This window comes from Acomys russatus, chromosome 4 (genome assembly GCF_903995435.1).
Source record: "Acomys russatus chromosome 4, mAcoRus1.1, whole genome shotgun sequence".
NCBI classification, from domain to species: Eukaryota; Metazoa; Chordata; class Mammalia; order Rodentia; family Muridae; genus Acomys; species Acomys russatus.
In genome coordinates this window covers 11,337,558-11,350,936 of record NC_067140.1, presented here as the reverse complement: position 1 = coordinate 11,350,936, position 13,379 = coordinate 11,337,558, and the positions used below count along the sequence as shown (strand labels likewise).

Genomic DNA, 13,379 nt, shown 5'->3' with positions numbered 1-13,379 from the left:
TCTCTTCTGACATTCTGGTCATCTCCCCTGATGTCTCCTGTTATGTTATTCATGTGAATGATTTTCACCTTTCCTATTTACTTTTTTTCATCAGTCTGGCTTCACACCTGCAAGTCTTTGCTGATTTCTCAAATAATCAACTCAGAATTTTTTTTATCCCATAATTTTTCATTGTCTATTTTTTTTAATTCTTTTGTGCTTCTTTCTTTTTGCATTTTTCTTCTTCTTCATTTTTATTTCTCTGTCTGTCCCTGTGATATCTGTACCCTTTCATATACCACTCAGGACCTCTATCATTAAGCCAGTTCTCCAGCTCTGTTTTGTATAGTTTCTCGATAGGGTTATTGTATACTATCAGTTTCTGTTTAGATATTGTTTGGCTGTATCTCATATGAGGCATAGTTAGACCTGATGCATGTTCCTTTCCAAACTATTATGTTCTCATTTCCCTCGTATCTTTGTCTTTGCTCTCTGGGTTGTAAATAACATTAATATGAAATTTTAAAATAGTGATAGACTATCCAGATGTATCTCCTTCCTTGGCTTTTACTTTAAGTTACAGTCAGAAATCACATCCTCTTTGACTATAGTGTTTTTAGATTCATGAAATTTGAATAGTAGTACAGTATAGGATTTCTCTCAATGACTTTGCTCAGTGCACTTGAAAGGATGCACATTTTACCATTGACAGGTGAAGTCACCTAATATCAACTTGGTGAAGTTGGTTTATAGTTTTGCTCTGATCTTCTCAAACTTAATGATCTTTTTTCTTTGTTTACTCTATCAAATTTCAAATACGGTTGTGGTTTTGCAGGTTTCTATCTCTGTTTTGCGTTCTGCACGTTCAATGCTGGATATCCTTGTGCTCTCTGTAGCACTGCTACTGTGTGCACTTACATACTTCATATCCCTAGTCATCCTACCAGCTGCTGCCTCACGTGTGCCGGTGCCTGCGATGAAGTCGTATTGTCACAGCCTTGAAAATCACTCTGAATGTATTCTTTCATAGCTTTTCCTTTGTGAATTTCTCTGCCTGCTTACCTAAGAATTTTGTTATGCCTTTCCCATCAGTGCTTTGACTTACATGTTTTCAATTATTTATCTCCACTCGTTGGTTGTAAAATGTTCATTTTGGCAGTGCAACTTATGTTTTTGAATGAAACACAATAGTTATTATTTTCTGAATTTTTTAGAACAAACTGTGGTTTTGGGTTTGTTGAATCAATTTTTGTGTGTGTGTGTATTTATACCTTCGTAATCGTTTTTCTAAACTGACCAAGCTTTAGTCAGAAGTCATATATTGTCTGGTCTGTTTCTTAGAATTAAACAACTTTCCTTTAAACCCAAGTAGGAGTATCATGATGGCAATTGTAGACAATAAATAACAAATGTGAGTCACAATATTTTAATAATAGTTTACTTACAAAAATAAAGGAAGGCTGGCTTTGGTCCCTGGGCCATGATAAACACAAAAATTAAGAAATCAGTTATGCTCTGATGTGAAATCTCTTCTGTTTCCTTTATTTTTTTATTCTTAAGATACATAAGAAAAATAAATATAACCACAGTGCTGTGATTTTTCAAAAGAAGTATTATCATGTCATATTTTACTACATGGCATAAGGATACTTACATATAGGTGTATGTTGTACATTGAGTGATTGCACAGTATTAGATGATCTCAACTCCCAATTAAATGACTTCGAGCAGATTGTTAACGCCTTGATAGCATAAGAAATCATTACAGCATCATATTGTACAAGTAACACTTTCATGTGACCTTACTCTTGATTTTAGTCCAGCCTTCCGTTGTCCTGGCATAGTTCAATGATAGTTGAGATTTACTAGATCCATCAGTGGTGTGTTCTGAATGTGTCTCTCCATACTCACTCGAGTGCTTAAACTTAGTGACAGTTAAGAAGTGAGGCTTTCAAGAGGTCAGCTTTACAATCTCATGGGCCAGATCAATACTTAGAAGAGTGATATGAAGGAGCTGTTTGCTCCTGCTTGTATGTGAGAACTCAAGGAGAGCCATATTGATACTAAAAGAATAGAGCACAACATCTCCTCAGAGCTTTCCAGCCTCTATGACTATGCAGACAGATGCTACTGTTGTTTGTAAATCACCCAGGTTCCAGGCTCTTGTTATAGTAGCAGCACATATGGAGGTGATCACACACCTTCTTTTCCCCTACTCTTTCATGATTCCATTGGAAGATCAATGCTGTTCTGTAGTTTAGGGGATCAAACTAAGGGCCTCATGAATTTTAGGTATCCTATTCCTGAGTCATATGCATAACTGCGACTTGGTTTTGTTCTGTGCTTTTTCATTGTATATGTGGCAAATAATGTATTCTTAACATGAAACAGAGTTTCAAGATACATTTAACACACACACACAAAAAAAAATGCAGTTTTCCATCAAAGGGAAGGGGAGCTATTTTACTTTCATACTTTCAAGTTTCCCTAAATAAACTTCCTAATTTTGTTACCAGCAAAATATTTGTCTTAAGTATCTCAAGAAAACACCATATATATATATATATATATATATATATATATATATATATATATATATATATAAATCTGCCCCAAATAAAAATGCCAAATGGTTCTACTGAGCTAAAAATACTAGTACTTACTATGTATTCATAGAATCCTGAAACTTCTATTCTGTTCCACTGAATTACCACTTGGTCTTGGGCAGATGATATACTTTTATTGTAACTTTAAAGAAAAATGGTGTCTCTCTACTTTTCCTAGCTTTTTGGGTAGTCTTACACATCAAGTCTTTCATATAGACTTTAAGCTCACTTAGAAGTTAGTCTTATGAATGAAAATTATGAAGATTCTGAATGAAATATTGATCTGTCCATATATTGGCTTTGGAAATATCGATCTATTTACAATTTTGAGTCTTCTCATTCAAATATGTGGCAATTCCTGATTCTTATTTTGCATTATTGTTACTGAGTTTCTGTTTACATCAATTTTAGCCAAATAGACAATTGCTATATAAATTCTGATAGTCTTATAAGTTGTCTTACAGTTTTTAAGTAAGTTTCTAATCATACCATTTGCCAATACATTTTCATTTGTGTATTCTGTTTTTATGTTTTCATGGGTATTTTGCTTATTGCTTAAGCCACCAAAATAATGACAAATATAAGTAGAAATGATGACCACTCATGTCTGTCTCATTCATGATTTTAATACAGATAGCTTCAATATTTCACATCTTAACATGATGGTTACTGAAGAATTTTTAAAGCCTTTTTTTTATTCTTAGTGCTCGTCGATTCCTATTTTACTTAAAGTTTTCATTAAGTGTGTTTACTGGGTTTTATCAAGTGTATCTTGGCAAATACATCAAAGAAGACTTCTGTGACAAATAACCAAGGCATCTTAACTCAAGTCAGCCTAAGATTTTTTCCAATGGAATATGTTGGAAGAAGGCCAACTTGATAGTTGTGTCATCAGGGTCTGCTAACTCTTACAAACTGTCACTGTGGCTACCTAAGGGCATACAGCAACTCAAACACCCACACAATTTGTTCCAAATCCAGGGGTAGGGAAAAAGATGGGTGTTCTTATGATTCTTGAGCAATGCCATTGCATTTCACTCACCTTAATACTGTCATGGGTTCATCTCTGAATCCAAAAAGCATTAAAACCAGGCGAAATATACTGTGCTGTTTGACTAAGATGTGGATCCCAAGCCCTGCCATAAGTTGGGTAGAGTGCCTTCCTGTCTATGACTGCTGAGAGGAGAGTAACAGCTTCTTCTCCAGACAAGAGCTGTGGTGTCAGTTACCAGAATGAGGAAAGAGCATGGCTCAATGACATGCCATTTCAGTATCTCCTGAGTTGACCATCTGGCTTTGCTTGTTACTCTCTGGTTGGAATACAAGGGCCTTAGTATATTTGCTGATTGCAAACATTCCTGGAACAATTCCCGCTTAGTCATGGCTTATCCTTTTGATGCGCTGACTGTTGCCATTTGTTTAATATTTTCCATCTGTTTCATAAACAGATTTAATGTCTCATCTATTTTTTTTGTTTTGTTTGTGTCATATTTTGGGGTTTAAGAGCATCTTTGATGCATAAATGAATGAAAAAGCTTTACTTTAAATGGACTGAGAGGATTTACATATTATCTACATACTATTAATTACAGTTCCTTTCTTTAAATGGTGTATTTTAACTCAGTTGGAAAAACAGGATTTCGATTTGATGGAGATTTTATAAAAGATATTTCAATCACTTTTTAAAACCATTCTGTGGTTTTTGTCTTCTTGGTTGAATTTTATTTCTTCTTTATCTTGGGAAAAGCATTACTCTAAACTTTCCAAATTTGTTGCTGTGCTATTATACATAAAAATCTCTTTAAAATTATAAATGCATTTAATCTCTTTCCTACTTCTGGTTACACTGGCCTTTTCTTTTTAATGTTTTATATCCACACTCTTTGTCTTTATTTGTCTCAGCAAAGGTGCATTTTTTTCCTCAAAGTCCATCTTTATTTTTTATTTGCCTCTGTGTTATTTTTCTGTCATTATTTTATTTATTTTCAGTTTATTTATCCCCCTGACTATTTGTTTTGTTATTTTTTTTCCTTAATATGTAAGGTTGAAATGCTTGGATCACATTATTCTAGATTTATCTATTGCTGTGTCTAGGGCTTTGGGCGTGAAAATGTCTCTGCTCACTTTATTCATTCCCTTTTTAAACAGTTCACTATACCCCTTGGACCTTCTGTGTGGTCTAGGGTCTGCGTACGTAGGATGAAACTTTTTCAAGTGCAAAAAATGAAAGATAACTTTTTTTTTCCTCTTTTTTTTTTTATTATTAATTTATTCTTGTTACATCTCAATGTTTATCCCATCCCTTGTATCCTCCCATTCCTCCCCCCCCATTTTCCCATTATTCCCCTCCCCTATGACTGTTCCTGAGGGGGATTACCTCCCCCTATATATTCTCATAGGGTATCAAGTCTCTTCTTGGCTACTTGTTGTCCTTCCTCTGAGTGCCTCCAGGTCTCCCCCTCCAGGGGACATGGTCAAATGTGAGGCACCAGAGTACGTGAGAAAGTCGTATCACACTCTCCACTCAACTGTGGAGAATATTCTGACCATTGGCTAGATCTGGGAAGGGGTTTAAAGTTTACCTCCTGTATTGTCCTTGGCTGGTGCCTTAGTTTGAGCGGGACCCCTGGGCCCAAATCTGCCTATCATATTGTTCTACTTGTAGATTTCTAGGACCCTCTGGATCCTTTTATTTGCTGTTCTCCCATGCGTCTCTCATTTAGAGTCCCAATAGGATGCCTTCCCCTCTGTCCCAGTTTCCTGGTAAGTGAAGGCTTTCATGGGACATGCCCCTTGGGCTAGTATGCAGATATAAGTGAGTATATACCATTTGATTCTTTCTGCTTCTGGGTTAACTCACTCATTATGATCATTTCTAGCTCAATCCATTTATCCACAAATTTCGGGAATTCCTTGTTTTTAATAGCTGAGTAGTATTCCATAGTGTATATGTACCACAGTTTCTTTATCCACTCTTCTACTGAGGGACACTTAGGCTGTTTCCATGTTCTGGCTATTATGAATAAGGCTGCTATGAACATGGTTGAGCAAATTTTCTTGTTGTGTGCTGGAGCATCTTCTGGGTATATTCCAAGGAGTGGACTAGCTGGGTCTTGAGGAAGCCCTATTCCCATTTTTCTGAGATAGCACCAGATAGATTTCCAAAGTGGCTGTACTAGTTTGCATTCCCACCAGCAATGAAGGAGAGTGTTCCTCTCTCCCCACATCATCGCCAGCATGTGGTGTCGCTTGAATTTTTGATCTTAGCCATTCTGATGGGTGTAAGATGGAATCTCAGAGTTGTTTTGATTTGCATTTCCCTGATGACTAAGGAGGTTGAGCATTTCTTTAAGTGTTTCTCAGCCATTTGATACTCCTCTGTTGAGAATTCTCTGTTTAGTTCCAAGCCCCATTTCTCAATTGGGTTATTCAGTTTGGTGGTGTTTAATTTCTTGAGTTCTTTATATATTTTGGATATTAGACCTTTGTCAGATGTAGGGTTGGTGAAGATTTTTTCCCAGTCTGTAGGCTGTCGCTTTGTTCTCTTGACAGTGTCTCCTGCCTTACAGAAGCTTCTCAGCCTCATGAGGTCCCATTTATTAATGGTTGACATTAAGGCCTGGGCCGTTGGTGTTCTGTTCAGGAAGTTGTCTCCTGTGCCAATATGTTCCAGGCTCTTCCCCACTTTTTCTTCTAAGTGGCTTAGTGTCTCTGGTTTTATGTTGAGGTCTTTAATCCACTTGGATTTGAGTTTTGTGCAAGGTGACAAATATGGGTCCAGTTGCATTTTTTTACACATAGACCTCCAGTTAGACCAGCACCATTTGTTGAAGATGCTATCCTTTTTCCATTGAATGGATTTGGCTTCTTTGTCAAAATCAAGTGACCATATGTGTGTGGATTCATATCTGGGTCTTCGATTCGATTCCACTGATCAACCAGCCTGTTGCTGTGCCAGTACCATGCTGTTTTAAGTACTATTGCTTTATAGTACAGTTTGAGATCAGGTATGGAGATTCCTCCGGAGCATCTTTTATTGTACAAGATTGTTTTAGCTATTCTGGGTTTTTTGTTTTTCCATATGAAGTTCAGAATTGAACTTTCAATGTCTTTAAAAAATTGTGTAGTTATTTTGATAGGGATTGCATTGAATCTGTAGATTGCTTTTGGTAGGATGGCCATTTTTACTATGTTAATTCTCCCGATCCATGAGCAAGGAAGATCACGCCATCTTCTCAGGTCATCTTCAATCTCTTTCTTCAGAGTTTGAAATTTTTTCATACAAGTCCTTCACTTGCTTAGTTAGGGTAACTCCTAGATATTTTATATTGCTTGTGGCTAATGTGAAGGGTGTGGTTTTCCTAATTTCTTCCTCTGCAAGCTTGTCATTTGTGTATAGGAAGGCTACAGACTTTTTTGAGTTAATTTTGTATCCAGCCAATTTGCTGAAGGTGTTTATCAGCTTTAGGAGTTCTCTGGTGGAGTTTTGAGGGTCACTTATGTACACTATCATATCATCTGCAAAGAGGGATAATTTGACTTCCTCCTTTCCCATTTGGATACCCTTGATCTCCTTTTGTTGTCTTATTGCTCTGGCTAGAACTTTGAGTACTATATTGAAGAGATATGGAGAGAGTGGGCAGCCTTGCCTTGTTCCCGATTTGAGAGGAATTTCCTTGAGTATCTCACCATTTACTTTGATTTTGGCTATTGGCTTGCTGTATATAGCCTTTATTATGTGAGGAAAGTGCCTTGTATCCCGATCTCTCTAAAACTTTAAACATGAATGGGTGTTGAATTTTATCAAATGCTTTCTCTGCATCCAAGGAGATGATCATGTGGTTTTTTATTTCAGTTTGTTTATATGGTGGATTACATTGATGGATTTCCGTATATTAAACCATCCCTGCATGCCTGGAATGAAGCCTACTTGGTCATGATGAATGATATCTTTGATGTGCTCCTGTATTCGTTTTGCAAGTATTTTATTTAGTATTTTTGCATCTATGTTCATAAGAGAAATTGGTCTGAAATTCTCTTTCTTTGTTGAGTCTTTGTGAGGTTTAGGTATCAATGAGACTATGGCCTCATAGAATGAATTTGTTAATTTTCATCCATTTCTATCTTTTGGGTAGCTTGAAGAGTATCGGTATTAGCTCGCCCTTAAAGGTCTGGTAGAATTCTGCACTGAAACCATCTGGCCCTGGGCTTTTTTTGGTTGGGAGACCATCGATGATTGCTTCTATTTCTGTAGGGAAATGGGACTATTTAACTTGTTTATCTGTTCTTCATTCAACTTTGGCAAGTGAACTTGATCAAGAAAATCGTCCATTTCCGTTAGATTTTCAAATTCTGTGGCGTATATGCCTTCAAAGTACGATCTTATGATTCTTTGAATTTCTTCAGTGTCTGTTGTTATGTCTCCCTTTTCATTTCTGATTTTGTTGATTTCAATACTGTCTCTCTGCCTTTAGTTAGTTTGGCTAATGGTCTGTCTATCTTGTTGATTTTCTCAAAGAACCAGCTTTTGGTTTTGTTGATTCTTTGGACTGTTTTCTTAGTTTCTAATTGTTAATTTCAGCCCTGAGTTTGATTATTTCCAGGCGTCTACTCCTCTTGGGTGTTTCTGCTTCCTTTTTTTCTAGGGCCTCCAGTTGTGTTGTTAAGATGCTTATGTGCGATGTTTCCAATTTCTTTTTAAAGGCACTTAGTGCTATGAATTTTCCTCTTAGCACTGCTTTCAATGTATCCACAAATTTGGGTATGTTGTTTCTTCATTTTCATTGAATTTCAGAAAATCCTTGATTCTTTCTTTATTTCTTCCCTGACCCAGGTGTCATTTAGCAGAGAGTTGTTTAGTTTCCACGTACGTGTAGGCTTTTCGATATTTCTGTTGTTGTTGAATTACAACCTAAGAGCATGGTGATCTGATAGGATACAAGGTATTATTTCAATCCTCTTGTATCTGTTGAGGCTTGCTTTGTGACCTACGATGTGATCAATTTTGGAGAAGGTTCCATGGGGTGCAGAGAAGAAGGTGTATTCTTTCTTGTTTGGGTGAAAGGTTCTATAGATATCTGTTAGATCCATCTGACCCATGGCATTGGTTAATGATGTTATTTCTCGGCTTAGTTTCTGTTTCAATGACTTACCCTTCAGTGAGAGTGGGGTGTTGAAGTCTCCCACTATTATTGTGTGGGGATCGATGTGTGGTTTAAGCTTTTTTAGGAGATCTTTTACATATGTGGGTGCCCTTGTATTGGGAGCATAGATGTTCAGAATTGTGATGTCATCTTGGTTGACTTACCTTTGATGAGTATGAAGTGTCCTTCCTCATCCCTTTTGATTAATTTTTGGTTGAAAGTCTATTTTGTTCGATACTAAAATGGCTACACCTGCTTGCTTCTTGTGACCATTTGCTTGGAATATTTTTTTCCAACCTTTTACCCTGAGGTAATGCCTTTCATTATGGGTGAGATGTGTTTCTTGGATGCAGAAGAATGTTGGGTCTTGTTTATGTACCCATTCAGTTAGTCTGTGTCTTTTTATTGGAGAATGAGGCCATTGATGTTGAGAGATATTAATGACCAGTGACTGTTAAGAGTCTTAATTTTGATGTTGTTTCCAGTCGAGCGTTGTGTGTAGTTGTGTTTTTGCCATGGGATAGTTATCTATTTCCTGGGTAGTTTTGGTTGTAGCTTGACCCTTTGGGATGGAGTTTTCCTTCTAGTACCTTCTGTAAAGCTGGGTTTGTGGATAGGTACTGTTTGAATTTGTTTTTGTCATGGAATATTTGTTTTCTCCATCAATGGTTATTGATAATTTTGCTGGGTAAAGTAGTCTGGCCTGGCATCTGTGTTCTCTTAGGGTTTGCAGGATCTCTGTCCAGGCCCTTCTGGCTTTTATGGTCTCTGCTGAGAAGTCAGGTGTAATTCTGATAGGTTTACCATTAAATGTTATTTGGCCCTTTTCCCTTGCAGCTTTAATATTTTTTCTTTGTTCTGCATGTTTTGTGTTTTGATTATTATGTGGCGGGCAGTTTTTCTTTTCTGGTCAATTCTATTTGGTGTTCTGTAAGCCTCTTGTTATGTTTATAGGCATCTCTTTCTTTAGATTGGGAAATTTTCTTTTATGATTTTGTTGAGAATAGTTTCTGGGCCCTGGAGTCTGATGTCTTCTCTTTCTTCAATGCCTATTATCCTCAGATTTCTTCTTTTCATGGTGTCCTTAATTTCTTGGATGTTTTGTGTCAGGAGTTTTCCAGATCTGGCATTTTCTTTAATGGTTGATTCAATATCTGTGATTGTATCTTCTAGCCCTGAGATTCGTTCTTCCATCTCTTGGATTCTGTTAGAAAAGCTCACCTCTGTGTTGCTCGCCTTCTTCTCTGAGGTCTCACGTTCTCGTTTTTCTTCTGTCTGTGTGTTTATCATTGAATCCATTTTCATTTTCAGATCTTGAACTGATTTTTTGATTTCTTTCATCTGATTTTTTGTATATTCCTGAGTTTCTTCCATTGCCTCTTTATAGGTCTTCAGAGCTTGAACCGTTTTAGTTATTTCTTTCATCTGGTTGTTTGCATTTTCCTGCAATTTTTCCAGTTCCACTCTATGTGCTTCTTTTATGTCTCTCACCTGTTTGTCTGCGTCTTCCTGCATTTGATTACGAATTTTATTTGTTTCCTCCGTTATCATCCTCATTACTAAGGATTTGAGGTCATTTTCTTGTATTTCTGTTGTATTTGAGTTCTCTGGGTGGTTTTCTTTGGGATAGCTGGAAACTGGAGACGCCATGTTGTTTTGGGGTTTTTTGCGTATGCTTTTTCGTTGTCCTTTAGACATCTTGCCGTCTTTGTTTTTGTTGGGTAGCTTCCAGAGTTGAATGGAGGGAGCCTGATGATAGATTCACTTGTTTTCTCATGATTTCCCTAGGCTGCGAGCTCAAAGCTTCACTGGTGTGGATGTTAGGAGGTTAGCCCTGTTGTTCTGGTCTCTCACAGCCAGTGATCCTCAGTCCCCCTCTGCTGTGGATCCTGCAATTGTTCTGGGTCTCTGAATGAGCGTTGGGTCAGGCCAAGGTATCCACAGCCTTCTGTGTTCCCTGCCAAGTCCAGCCAGGAGCACTGGGACCGAACCACGGGCAGAACTCATCTAGATTCTCAGGGCCTGAACCGTCTGCCAAGCTCAGCTAGGGATTTTGGGCCCAAAATGCACACAGGGTCCAGCCAGAATTTTTGGGCTGGGACTACGCACCAAGCTCCACTAGGGCCTTTTGGCCCAAAGTGCGTGCTGTGGTCAGTTATTGACTCAGGGCCCGAACTGACCACCAATCTCAGCCAGGAATTCTGGATTCAAACTGCACACTGTGTCCAACCAGAGTCTTAGAGCTGGTGGAACCGAGAGCTCTGTCCAGCCTGTGCCACAGCAGGAGAACTGCGGCTGCTCTGAGTTAGCGCCAGTGGTGGAACAAGTGCTCCGCCCAGACTGTGTCACCGCAGGGGAGCTGCCGCTGAGCTGAGGTGGTGCCTAGGATGGAACCGAGCACGTCACCAAGCCTGCGCCACAGCAGGAGAACTGCGGCTGCTCTGAGTTAGCGCCAGTGGTGGAACAAGTGCTCCGCCCAGACTGTGTCACCGCAGGGGAGCTGCCGCTGAGCTGAGGTGGTGCCTAGTGTGGAGCAGCATGCTCAACTAAGCCTGCGCCACAGCAGGGGAGCTGGGGCCACGCTGAGTTAGTGCCTCAGGCAGAATTGTTTGCTGGGCCGGGCCAATACCCGGGACTCTGGGGCCGAACTGTCCGCCGAGTCCAGTCTGGGTCCAAAGGCTCCACACGACCCAAATCCTGCCCCGAGTCCCCTCTCCCGCAGCAATTCCCACCAGCCACCACACCAATCGCCTCCACCGGAAGGCTATGAGCTGCAAACCTCAGCCGCCGCTGCTGGTGCCGCTGGTGCTGCTGCCTCTGCCGCTGCCGCTCCGATCAGAGAAAAACCACGCTCCTCCCATGTGCAGGGGCACGCAGGTCCTCCGCACCCTGGTCCCTCCGAACCGTGGAGCACTCCTGCTGCCGTGATGTTTGGACCTCGGTGTTCCTGGCTCAGAAATCTGTGCAATTCCCTGAATTGTTCACTGGAGCCTCCAAACGCGGTCCACACTGCTCGCCGCCATCTTGGATCCTCAAGATAACTTTTAATATGACTATAGAAAGATTCGAAATGTGACTTGTAAAATTGCTCCTGTAACAGATTGTATTACTATTTCTTTCTTAGTCAGGAAATAAATACACATACACACACACACACACACACACACACACACACACATACACAGAGCATTTATGAATATATTCTTTTTTAATTTTTATGAATATATTCCGTTCATTGTACATTCAGTTAAAATGGTCCCTGTGCCTCTGCATGATGCTTTGTTGCATATATGTGACTATTCATTGATCTCTTAGTTACTTACTCATTGCTCTGAATAAATACTCTTACAAAAGCAAAGTAGGAAGGATTTTTTTTTTTTTTTAGCTTAGTTCCATAGGGACACAAACAATGAGGTAGAATAAGACATGACTGCAGACAGGGAAGACATGGTGGCTTTTGACCTCCTCCTCCTCCTCCTCCTCCTCCTCCTCCTTCTCCTCCTCCTCCTTTTTGTCATTAGACCAAATAACTTTATTAGTGATAAGACACTGCATTCTTCAATAAATCTTTTGAAGTGTCTATTATGCACATACAATAGACTCATCCTGATCCCAGAAACCCTCTAGATAACCCTCTGGCTTTCTCCAGGAGAAATATGCAATTTATTTATGTGGGTTTTTTTGAAATTTTTTTCATACAATATATTCTGGAAGAGAAAGAAAAAGGAGTGAGTATAGAGAGGGAAAACTAATACTAAGGGACATTTCATGGGTCATATGTTACCCTGGTGCTGTAGAAGCTTCTTAAAATATATATTTATACAGAAGAAATTTAAATTGGGTCACCAAATAACAAGGGACATAGGCCCCCAACTAGACATGTTTCATCACCAAATGAAGCATCCAGTGTCAGAATTGGTTTATGTCTAATTGAGTTGTTGGCTAAAGGGCCGTAGGGTAACCCCTGAGCAACTCCAGCTATTTCCAGGGGTATTGGCTGCTCTCCACAAAGCGATGGGAAGGCCCCGGTAGCGGAAGATGACACTCACATATCTCACTGAACATGGAAAATTAAAGCTGGTGCCTAACTAGAGCCTTTATCTCACTCGCTGTTCACATTCTATTTTTTTTTTAATTTTAAAAATAAATTTATTCATATTACATCTCAATTGTTGTCCCATCCCTTGTATCCATCCTCCCATTCCTCCCTCCCTCCCATTTTCCCCTTACTCCCCTCCCCTATGACTGTGACTAAGGGGGACCTCCTCCCCCTTTATATGCTCATAGCATATCAAGTCTCTTCTTGGTAGCCTGCTATCCTTCCCTCTGAGTGCCACCAGGCTTCCCCATCCAGGGGACATGGTCAAATATGAGGCACCAGGGTACGTGTGAAAGTCAGACCCCACTCTCCACTCAACTGTGAAGAATGTCCTGTCTGTTGGCTAGATCTGGGTAGGGGTTTGAAGTTTATGGCCTGTATTGTCCTTGGCTGGTGCCATAGTTTGAGCGGGACCCCTGAGCCCAGATCTGCCTATCAGAATGTTCTTCTTGTATCCTATTGGGACTCTAGATGAGAGAAGCATGGGAGAATGGCAAAGTAGAAGGATCCAGAGGGTCACTGTTAACATTCTGTCTGCAGTCTGGAAGCAGA

At 39.5% G+C, this 13,379-nt stretch overlaps 1 protein-coding gene across 1 annotated transcript in view; it reads left to right on the top strand.

The window, feature by feature from the left end:
- Window positions 1-13,379, top strand: part of Ptprt (protein tyrosine phosphatase receptor type T) — a 1,134,114-nt gene that overhangs the window by 800,565 nt on the left and 320,170 nt on the right. The window lies entirely within an intron of this gene.